This window comes from Cryptomeria japonica, chromosome 7, assembly GCF_030272615.1.
Source record: "Cryptomeria japonica chromosome 7, Sugi_1.0, whole genome shotgun sequence".
Lineage (NCBI taxonomy): Eukaryota > Viridiplantae > Streptophyta > Pinopsida > Cupressales > Cupressaceae > Cryptomeria > Cryptomeria japonica.
Genome location: NC_081411.1, coordinates 799,873,433 through 799,880,456, shown reverse-complemented (window position 1 = coordinate 799,880,456; position 7,024 = coordinate 799,873,433).

Here is a 7,024-nt window from a genome sequence, read left to right as displayed (position 1 = left end):
TTAGTCTATTGGCATGTGTAACTTTGTATCCAAGAATCATGCTAATGAACCTTAAATTGGTATCCTTTACATTGTTTACTCTCAAGGATCTCTTGTCAAAGGTTGTGTTAGTTAGGGTCATTGTAGTATCATTTGGAACCTTTTTAGTCATGTCAGGCCTACTACCGGTTGAAGGTAAGCCTATCACTTCGCTAACTGCATCTTTGGTTATCTTATGAATTGAATCCAACCAAAAGAACTCCCCATGAACTCTACTTAACACAATCCTTATAAAATCCTTTGAAAAATCAAGAATACTAAGAATCTCCACAAAACCTAGGGTTTCGACTATCTTATGTTCTGGTTTAACATTTCCATTTTCATCACATATAACAGTCATGTACATATTCTTAATTTAATAATCTCCTAGTTCTTCTATATGACAATTTATGTAGATTCTAGGATCCTCAACATAAGCAACTCCTTTAGGTATTTTTGAGAATGTTCCTAGGGTATCATCTTTCTTCTCAATTTTGGGAATAATCTTAAATATGGGTCTAGGGCACTTAATAACATCAATTACAGTAGGATTTGCAATGAATTCAGGTGCAGAGGAGGAAGCCATTATTATAAATACCTTAATCTTCCTTTAGGTATGAGTGCTTGAATGATGTGATTCGCTTCTCGCTATGGATGCCTTCACTCAGGATTTTTGTGCTCTAAGGAAGTTTGAATGCTCAGTGAATGAAAAGAGAGCCAAAATATTTGCTTTATAATATTGTTTCCTCCAACTACCACTTTTAATGCCTGTCGGTTAAGTCAAACTTAACACATCTGCCGATAAAGAAGTATTTCAACTTCTCACCATCAACCGATGGTAAATTAGCATGTTTTTCAATTTGTTTCCATACCCCCAAAAGGTTTCTTTTCAGTTACATGAAGAATCTCCTATGGGTGGAGTGATACTCTGTTCTACTGATGAAGGAATAGCTTCATTAACATTCATATTTGACTCTCTGATCCATTGTTTTGGAAATTATTTCTTTACTTCTTCAACCTTTTCTTTACCTTTCAAACTGGGTCCTTTGTTATTTGTCGGTGATACCTTACTTCTACAAAATTTTGCAGTATGTCTAATCTTATTACAAGCATAATAAGTCACATTATTTTTCTGAATAGCTTTTCCATATCCTATGCCAGTATGTGTTCTATATTGATTAGATAGGTGTCCAAATCTTCCACAAACATACCATCTTACATTCATTGTGCAATTTTCTGAGTTATGACCAACTTTGTTGCATTTAGAACATTCACCGGTGGGTGCATTGGTGTTTTGATAGTTTCTAGATCTACACTGAATTGCTCTATGACCATACTTGTTACAGTTAAATTATTTTCCATTAAATTTGTAGGCATTAGGTTGTATTACTAGTTTACTATGATCATGATTGTTTGTAGTATCGAAGCTTTCACCAACTTCAAAGCCAAGGCCATTTGTATCTCCATTAGGTTTCTGAATTTTCAACATGTCATCACGTTCCTCTAAGATTTTCTTGAATTTCTCATTGTGTTTATTTGTAGTAGCCAACTCATTTTCTAAGAAATCTTTCTATCTCATGAGTTTAGTTTTGTCATGCTCCAAGTAAATTATATTTGTCTTCAACATATCATTTTCATGAGTGAGTCTTAGATTTTCATTTCCAGCCTCATTGATTCTTCTATCCAAGTCATCTTCATTTTTCTTTTGGTCTTCAATGTCTTTGCAAGACCTCATAGTAATATCTTGCATCTCATTCTTCATTGTACTATTTTCTTGTCTCAGTTTGTTCACAAGGTCATTAAGAGTTTCCTTTTCATCATCATCACTCTGCATCTTCTCAAAAAGTTCTCTTCTTTTGTTCCTAGAAATAGTAATATTTCCTTGAAGTCCCTGAATGATTTCCTGTGCAGCCTTCAGATCATCTTCAAGTTTCATATTCTTCAATTTTTCTGCATCATAGTCTGAAAGAGTTATTTCCAATTGCTTTCTCAAAATTTCCATCTCTGTCGGTGTAAGAATCTTCCTCAAGCTTTTAGGCTTTTGAAAATACAGGACCAAGCTCTAATACCAATTGTTAGGATTCCCAAAGATATTGAGAGGGGGGGGTGAATCAGTGTCTAATTGGTTAATAGTTTTTCTAAACTTATTAAATGAATTGCATTCCAAAACAGTGTACCGGTAAATCAGAATTAATGCAGTAAATAAGAACAATAAACACAACATAGAAAGCACACCATAACACAATATTTTTAATGAGGAAACTCGGTGTGGGAAAAACCTCGGTGGGATTTGTGACCCATAATATTTGCTTGCTGGCCAATAAGTGAATATTACTGATAGAATAGGGGCCTGCACATGCAAGAAGGCCAACTGCCTAAAGCTCCCTACTTAAATACAAAAAGGGAAGTCTCAATGACTTACAAAAGTGGATTATATAAATCTAATGTCATGTACTGCTTCGGATCAGTATCTGCTATGCTAGGTTCAGTACCAGTTTAAGCTCTTGCAATAATCATAAACCTTATTCCACAATCTACCTTAATATTCACACATAATATCCTTCTCTTCATATTCCTATTCCAGATGTTCTACAAGATCCCATACTTATATATGAGCCTTACTACAATACGCCTTGTCAGCTTACAAAAATATTTTATAATTAAATACAAAATACAATAAATAAAAATCTTGTTGGCCAAGGTGTCGGTGAACATCTTTGCCGGTACCGGTGTCTGTGCCTATGCTAGTGTCTATTAGTGCCATAGGATTGTAAGGTTGCCATCAATAAAAATACCTTCAATCACCTACATTTTCTCATTGGAGTGTTCATTTGCCAACAACATACCGGTTGCCATCCTATATCGGTTGACATCAATGACAACACAATGCCAACAATCTCCCCCTTTGGCATTGATCTTGTTGGTCTCAAATTCTGATTTCCTTATTCTCTCTGCAAGAATTCTCAAGCCTCTTCTACTTATGGAGAGAAACAACAGGAAATGGAAACAAAAGGCAACATATAACAAGGTTTATACAAAAACCTTCTACACTTCAAGCATTCACTTAACTTAGGCGGGTTTACCCTTTGTGATTACTTTTCACAACTATGATTGAAAACATACAGAGAAGACCAGTGCCAACATTCTACAAACCTTATCACTTTGAATATAACTAAATATAAAAGAAAGACTTGTAATCATTTTTTGTTTGATCACCAAGAAGTTTATGGAACCTAGAAAAAACTATACCAATGCCTTATCCTAGGATTCAGAGTCACCTAAGCTATACAAGAATTATGAATTTGGACATTTCAATACATTCTATCACTTCAACTTCATTAACTTAATATGTGCCTAACATATATGTAAATTTTTCCTTTATGCTAAACATGTTCATCAAATTCAAGAAGAAAACACTATTGATTCACTAACAGAGGGGTTCTACGTATATTTAATTCCTCCCCTTGAGAGAAAAACTTAAAATACCTCTATAATATTGCCTTGCAATCCCCATCCAATAAAATAACCCTTGATTATTTAAGAACACATTAAATCAATAAATTCATGCAAAAAGACAACATAAATGTGAGCTCAAAATGATTTGATATGTATATTGATATCCATCATCAAATTCTACATCTAACTCAGAGTGATCTTCCAAAAATTAGAAAAGGCCCTAAATATATTTTGCCAGAGTTCTTTTATGAAATTCTTGTGATCCTCTCCTCATGAGAAGAATAGAGACTAAGAAGAAGAGGGAAAAGATTAGGTTTGCAACCGAAATTGCCAGATGCCTTCTTCCCTAACTAAAAAGTATTTTGTTCTCCTTTCTATGGAAACTTCTCTCTGAATGTTAGAGATTTGTTGAAATATACTTCATGACTAGATTCCTTGTCTCAAGGGATTTCCAATGGTATACAATACTTGCCATTTCGGGAAAAACTTAGCCTCTGAGCGAATTAATCACTCATGTGCCTCTGGCATCTAAATTTTTTGAATTTTCTATATAGTCTCAACTATATACTTAATCTAATTTTAACTTTGATTTTTCAATTTTTGGCCTAATTTTTCATCTAACGCCCTACCACTTGGCAGCTTGTGATTTGCTCATAGGGTCTACTAGTCGCCATCTGTCTGTCGGGTCTACCACATGTCTGCCACCTTAGTAGTTCGGTCTCAATATTTCGGTGGAATTTCTTCTTCGGCGAGTGGTCTATAGGTCTCATCAAACAGGCACTTTCATTGAAACCATCCAGCCCACCGCGGACTGCCACCTGAGCACCATGTCACTGTCGAGTCTGCAACATGTCCACCACCTCAGTAGTCTAGTCTCAATCTTTCGATGGAATTTCTTCTTCGGTGAGCGGTCTATAGGTCTCATCGAATAGGAACTTTCATCAAAATCCATCACCTTGAGTGCCATGTCAGTTCTCCGTCATTCCCACCCGGACCTACCATTGGACTGCCATCAAACTTGCCACGTCACATTTTGCCATTTCACGATAGGTAACTCTTCATCATCTTCCCTTCACGAAGTAACGACAGCTGTTGGATCTCCTGCAACTTGCTCGCTGGTTAATCTGCTCCTTCTCTGCAAAATTCGCTAACCTCAGGATCTATGTCTGTGCGGGGTCCACCTTGTCACCACCTATTAACCTCCTCAATCGCCTTGGGAAGCCCGCCAATGTGCGTGGGGTCCGCTTGGGCACCCATCAGCACCTTGCATCAAAAGCCTCTTGAGGCTTTGAAATATTACTTGTGTGGAGCTTTGGTTATAAACATCAAAATTATCCACTCCCCAGCCAATGTGGGATAAAGTATTTTAGCCTAGAACTGCACTTTTGAAGACTTCATTCTAAGTTTTAATGGTGCCTATTGGTCTGAAACTTGAATACCCTCTTCCATTTTTTCACATGGGGAGAATGTTGGAGTTCATGGCTCACGTGAGGGATTTAGGCTTATTGAATTCACTTTAAAACTTTTGCTATGGAGGTTTCCACATCCTTCCAATGTAGGGAGAGAGTTGTCACTCCATTGCATTGGCTTGGGGTTTTCTATGCTTCTTCAACCTCCTTCAGCCATAGCTCTACGTAGGGGGATATTTACTAGTCTACACCTCACGCAGAGATTGTTTTAGCTGGCAATGGCCATGGAAATTGGATTTACACCTGCTGTTTGCATTGGCTTTGAGGCTGAAAACCTCTCCTTTCAAGAACCACACAAGGGCTGCTCTTCCATTGCTTGGAGACTTCACTACACTCTGCAAACAATAGTCACTTGCCATGTGAGGGAGAGAGGGCTGCTGACCATTTGCTTGAGTTTCAATGCCCAACCATTGCATTTTATCCATGTTTTAACCACTGCCTCTTCATTACCATGCATAGGGATAGCTTTTAGATTTGTCATGGAAGTTTGCTATGGATAAAAGCTTTTGCAAATTCTTACAACAACCATCATGTGGAAGGGAAGGCACATGAGGGGAAAGATAGACTGTTGCCTGCCACGTGAGAGGGGAGAATTTAGGGAAAGGAGATCTAAACTTTCCAATTGCCTTTACTTCAAAGTTTCTGCAACTTTCAAGACATGCGTGGGAGGATGAAGGATTGGCAGAACCAAGGAATTCATTTTACATCTGCTCATATATATTTACCTTGTTGTTACCCTCCTCTGCAATCATGACAATATGGACTCTCATCTGGATAATGTTATTGCCCTTGTCTATCCACTCAAAGATACATATGTCCCCTCTCTGAAGATTATTTTGAACTAAAAATTGCATCCATCCATCCATAGATGACAAATACACTAGAGTCTCCTCTCACCATCCTACTGGTGAATTATAGTCGAGCTAACATTGATATACATTGCCATGAATTTAAGACCATTTCGCCATAAAAAATCAATGCACAAGCATGAGCCAAGTCGGGCCCCAAAGTGGGTCTGACTAAATTTTTTTTTGTTTTCATGTAACTAACCAATGAAATGCTTCAGGAACCTTAAACATACCTCTAGAATCAATCGACATCATTTTCGGATCATTAAATTGACTTTTGCAACTTTCAGGCAACTGCACCACATTTTCGCATTTAATCGCGAAGACGTAATTTTCAAACTAGTCAAAACACCTTTCTGGACCACACCATCTGACAGGCGTGTACTCTGATATACAAGAATGAACTCTACCAAACAGTTTCTCAAAATGAACCCCAAGTGAAGAGATATTAATTGTCAAAAATGACCAATTGGCTTTGTTGACATTGCGGACTTGAAGAAGTCAATGTTCAGGCAACTCATGATGCCTTTCTTAAAAATGTCAAACGACCTCTGTAGACCCTCAAATATGAGACATAGGTACCTTGAAGTACATATAAAAACTTATAATTCTCAGTTCGACCAAAAGTTTGCCTGGGTGCAAATAGTGCGCTCATGAAAACAGCTACTTTAACTGATACAACAATGAAAGTATGGATCACTGAAAACGATGGCTCAAGAAACCCTTTTGAAAACCGATCAAACGGATTCAAAGGAGGTTGAAACTGGAAACATAGCTATTCATTTATACCAAAAATGTCCTAGAACAAACATTTTGGCATGACACACACTGAGGCAACTTTTACACTTGTGTAAAATAGGGCTCCGACTAGCAACTAAAACAGGGACTTGCCAAAACATACAAACTACAAATAGATTGAGCTTGGTAAATGGAGAAAATGGACTCAGACTTTAAATTTTGCAAGATAACTCATATTTATGCATACAATTGAATCTATTTTTAAATTCTTCATGATAATCAATAGGGCAAAAGATATAAACACTCAAAGTAGGCTACTTAGTAAAATCTGCATTTGTGCCTAAAATGCACTTTCAGCTCACCCCTCGAAATGGGTACCTGGTAAACTTATCCAAAATGAATTTTGAAAGTTTCACATCACTACATAGGTCAAATTAAAGGTTTAGGACACATTTCCCAAGCCTAACCCTCTAAAAATCAAATGGCTCCATTTTG